The sequence below is a fragment of the Mauremys reevesii genome, linkage group 4 (genome assembly GCF_016161935.1).
Source record: "Mauremys reevesii isolate NIE-2019 linkage group 4, ASM1616193v1, whole genome shotgun sequence".
Classification (NCBI taxonomy): Eukaryota; Metazoa; Chordata; order Testudines; family Geoemydidae; genus Mauremys; species Mauremys reevesii.
This window is the reverse complement of record NC_052626.1, coordinates 146,463,543-146,468,709: the sequence shown is the minus strand read 5'-3', so window position 1 is coordinate 146,468,709 and position 5,167 is coordinate 146,463,543. Positions and strand designations below refer to the sequence as shown.

Below are 5,167 nucleotides of genomic sequence, written 5' to 3'. Positions count from 1 at the left end.
TTTGATCGCCTGACATCTGAGGGATGATTTGGTAATAGAAGTTTGCCACAAGTTGGTGTGCTATAGAGAAGGGGGGAATCCTGTAGAATTTACACCATTTATGTGTTTGATTTTTGTGTATTTATGTTTGTTTTGTTTGATGTTGCTGCAGTGGAAGCCCTTATTGGAAACCTGCTTTGTGGGTGTTTGCATATTGGCAGAACCCTCCTGGCCCCTTGGGCCACTTGCGTTAACTGGAGGAAGGATGTATAGGTAAAAGTAGGGCATTGCGGAAGATATTGTTACGGTTTAGTTAGGCAGCTGGTGTTTAAATTTGCTTTTAGTTTTGCTGTGTAATAGATTGTAGTAATGTGATGCTATAAGTTGAAAATGTTTTGCTAATGTTTTTATTCCTTTTTTTCTTTCCCTCCTTTTTTGATTTTGGGTAGAGGGGGGAGGTGTTGGGAAATATTTTGCTAGCTGGCAGCTGGTATTGTGGGAAGCTAGAATGTTTAGGTTTTTAAGATGGGTTAATTAGGCTTTGAGCTTTGTTTTGAGAAGTTGGCCTTGGCTAGTTTATGAAGTCACAGCTGCGGGTGTGTGTACCTTGTTAACCAATTAGCAACTGCTTGCTTGCCTGCTGCAAGAGTATAAAGATGTATGCTGGAGAGAAATAAATGACTTTTGCTGCTAATCAAACTGACTGAAAAGCTTTGTTCATATACGCCTGCGATGCAACAGGTATTCACCCACGAATGCTCATGCTCCAATACGTCTGTTAGTCTATAACGTGACACAGGACTCTTTTTGCTGCTTTTACAGATCCAGACTAACACAGCTACCCCTCTGATACTTCATATAAATAAGAGTCAGAACTGGCGAAGTTAAAGGATTACTTTGATTCTGTCCCTTTGTGAGCCTGCACTATGATACAGGGCCAAATCTGAAGGTTATTTTGTTCTTGGTAAGTTAGTGTAAATCCAGAGTAACTGCATTGAACTCAGTGGCATCCAAGCTGGATTCTGATTGCAGTGACCCCAGTGTAAATCTGGAGTCTCTCACCTGTTTTCATTTCGTGCTGGTGTAAGGGATATACGGAACAGAAGACAATTAAAAGAAAAAAAAAGTTCACATCACGTGAGACATTGTCTGTGGACCCGCAAATCAGCCAGTCAGTGGCAGAGCCAGGAATAGAACCCACGGATCCTGAGCACCTCCCTTCCAGGGCTTTCACGGTGAGGAACTCGCTCTCAGCTCAGCAGGCACTGAAATTGAATGGAAAAAACCCGCTTTGTTTGCATAATGGCAAGACAAGTGGTTAATTTACTTCCCTGTACAAAGGGAAACCATTATTTTGAAATCCAGCCGGTCAAATACTGTGGCACCTTCAGCATGGCAGATGGGGTGAAGGAGCCTGATAAGCTGGCAATACTCATGGGGCACAGCAGAGAGAACCTGTGGCTAAATCTCTGCAGTTAGCCCCAGAGTCCTGCTCACGCCGCAGCTCCCTCCCACCTGTCTGTGCACCCCACTTCATTACACTCAAGTGCCCAGTCCCTCAACATCTGGACACCCGCCATACACACAGATTCGCTGCCTCCATGGAAGCAGTGTCCCCGAGTTCACTAGTTTCACCGCCGTTCAGCGCTCTCCTTAGCAGACAGCACTCAGGTGTCTCTAGTAAAACCAAACAGAAGTTTTATTTGATAAAGATTCAAATAGACGCAAGTATAAGGAGTATGAACATCTGGTTACAGATCAAAGAAAAATATAAAATGCATCCTAGAGCCTGTACTTGCTGGCAAGTTCCTTTCTCGTGTTCTGTGCTTGTCCAGTCGAGAGAGCTGGGATCCACTTTCCATGAGACACTCACGCTGGCAAAAAAATGTCTATTCTGACTTTGTAGCTAACTCTTGAAGACAACAATTGAAACCACTGTAGAAAAATTGAGCTGACTTTCTATCACTTTCTTGCAGTTCGCCAAGCTTGGAAGAGAACATTTAACTCTGGAAACATCCTACTAGGGCAAAGCCCTGTGAGTTTATACTGCACCTGCCTCAGGCTCTAGGGGTGTTACCCCACTGCAAATAATAAATTAGAAATTGACCTTAAAAAGAAGTGAAACTGACACTTTCAAGTCACTTTTTACAGTATTGCCAATCCCAAATGTTCAAAAATCATGAATCAGGCCCATCAAAAATCCTGAGATTGGCTTTGAAATCATGAGATCATGTAAAAATAATAGCTTTGGAGTTCTTTTTATTTGCTTTCTGCTCTTTGAGCTTTTAGGGTGCACCGGGGTCTCATTTTGAAGCTTTCTCCACAGCCACAAGGACTAGAAACTTCATTTTTCTTTAAGGCTGAAAGCTGAACTCACCCATCCACCTACCTCCAGGAGCTGGGGCTTTAAGGAAAGCAATCATTATCATGAGACTCATGACACAATCACAAGAGTTGGCAACACCGCTTTCCCTTCTGTTTAAAGGCTAGTTACTTTCCAGCAGGCTCTTAAACACAACACTCCAGTGATTGAGTTGCAGTTCTCACAGGAGAATATTTAAAACCAAACACCAAGAAAATTCCACATTTTAAAGTTGAGGGAAAAAATTGAGACTTCTGAGGTATTTCAGGGCCATCGCATGCAGGAAAGGAAAATAATAAGGCACAGGAGCTCTGGGCAGCTCTTTGTTGTGAAAGAAAGTTGGAGGGTCAAATCTTCTAGTTCTTAATCAAGTAAAACTTCTGTTGCCATCAGCGCCTCCACTCACAGATATTAACATGTGCTCAATAACTGTACACTTCATACTTAAATATCTGAGACATCTTATCCAGGACAAATAGGTTAGACATTTTTCAGAGTGGGGTAGCTTTGTTAGTCTGCATCAGCAAAGAGAACGAGGAGTACTTGTGGCACCTTGTTAGAGACTAACAGATTTATTTAAGCATAAGCTTTCGTGGGCTAAAACCCACTTGATCAGATGCATGTAGTGGAAAATACAGTAGGAAGATTATATATATATATATATACATACACACACACACACACAGAGAACATGAAAAAATGGGTGTTGCCATAACTGTAACAAGAGTGAGGCACTCAGATGTTAGGGTGATGGGTCCACATAAGTACCCCAGGTAGAGTGGGAACCTCTCTATACCACTGCTGTCCCTTCCCTGGGTTTTGACCCCTTATTTTCACTTATGTCCCTCAAATCTCCCCTCTTTTCAGAATATAACCTTGGCTCTTCTGGGTCTCCTGTATTCTCTCTCCAGCATCCCCACCCCCTGCAGAGGGATTCCTGTTTTATAGGCAATTACCGGCCCTTTCTAATCTTAATCACCTTGCTAACAAGACTCTCTGCCCCAGGGGCACCTGTCCTCTGCAGAACTCACATTAACACCCACGCCCATGCTGCAGTTAGGAGCTCTGCCTGGGAGTACAGCTCCTGTATGAAAGTCACCCACCTGGGCCCCCCACAAACAACACCCCTATACATAGGGGGGAGGGATAGCTCAGTGGTTTGAGCACTGGCCTGCTAAACCCAGGATTGAGAGTTCCCTCCTTGAGGGGGCCATTTAGGGAACTGGGGTAAAAATCTGTCTGGGGCTTGCTCCTGCTTTGAGCAGGGGGTTAGACTAGATACCTCCTGAGGGCCCTTCCAACCCTGGTATTCTATGATGCAAGCTTGCAATTCTTCTCTCATTATACATTCCTGATGCAATAAGAAACTGTTCAAAAATACACTGATCTTCTAAAGATGTTACAGGAAACGCTAACCACTGCCCAAAGCTCTCTGCTTTATTTCCCCTCCCACTGCTAGGTCTGTTTCTTTAAGGCAGCCTGGTTTCTCTCTCCCCACACAGCCCTTCCTCAATCTCCAAAAAGCGTCTGTGCCTGGCTTTGCACTGCAGAGACACATCCTAAGGGACTTATTTTGTCTCCCTGCACAGGCTGGAGGGGGATTTCATCCCAAATTCTCAAAGGTGCTAAACTCCCATGGAAATCAATGGGAATTAGGTGCCTAAAATCTTTGTGGATCTGGGCCTTCCCCTGACTTTCTGCTCAGCCTGTTCTGGGGGCTGCTTGGGTGCTCAAAGGTGAGAAATACAAACCCTCACACTGCAGAGGATTCTCACTTCATCCGTCCTCCTTTATTCCTTTTCCATTGCCTCTCTCTGGCTGGAGAGATGGGGTCCAATCCGTTCCCACCGCCTGTCTTGTTGTGGCACAGGCAGGAACAAGGGGCACAGAGATAAGAAGAGCTTTATTAAAGGCAGCTCAGAGTCAGTACAGTTAACTCTTTCAGTGCCTAACAACACCCCCCACCACTGATAACTCTCACCGTGTGAATCCACACACTAGCTAATTCTCCCCAGTGTCTCCCCCAGTGTAGTTTAATGCTCAGCGACAGAGACGGAATCAGAGCTGATCTTTAACTTTAAAGTTCTCCAAAACAGAGACAAACGTGGTGCTAGGACACAGGACCTCTTCGGTTCTAAGCCCAGCTCCCTTACTGACGTGCAGTGTGACTTTAGTCACTTCTCCTCTCTCTCTACTTCAGTTTCCTCATTTGTAAAACGAGATTAATGATATTGCTCTCACTCAAAGGGGTGTAGTGTGAGCCAATTAATTAGGTATTATATGCAGAGCACTTAAAAATATGCAGCTGTCTAGAATCTGATCTCAGCAACCCTGATGTAAATACAGAGCGACCCCACTGAAGTCAATGGAAGCAAGGCCCGATTCTCATCTCAGTTACTCCAGTGTAAATCTGGAGTGACTCCACTAAAGATAATAGTCATGACCTGATTATGGTTTCAGTTACCCAGCTGTGATCCAGAGCGACTCTAATGCAGTCAGTACCGCCAGGGCTGGATTCTGATCTCAGTGATCCTGGTGTAAATCCAAAGTGACTCCTCCACTGAGGTTAGAATGTGTCCCACAGTCTGCTGATTAAATTCCCACATCTATAACAGCACAGTCAGTTAAACTGCAGTGATCCAAACCAGGCATATTTTAGAGACAGAGAGAGAGAGAAAAACACCCCTCTGATCTCTGGACAGGAGATCACAGGCAATACAGAGGCGAGAGCTCCACCTAACCAGCACCCTGATTGGAGAGTGTGATCTCACTAAAGGAACAGGAATCAGGAAGTGCTGGGGGGGGGGGGTGGGTAATGAGGCGGGT

General features: G+C 44.7%; 1 long non-coding RNA gene across 1 annotated transcript; it reads right to left on the bottom strand.

The window, feature by feature from the left end:
* Positions 1–880: 880 nt before the first annotated feature.
* Positions 881–5,096, bottom strand: LOC120403235. Its single transcript, XR_005597493.1, has 3 exons — positions 4,806–5,096; positions 4,093–4,196; positions 881–1,244 (listed from the first exon to the last, which is right to left on the bottom strand). It is a non-coding gene; the product is annotated as an uncharacterized LOC120403235 (long non-coding RNA).
* Positions 5,097–5,167: the final 71 nt, after the last annotated feature.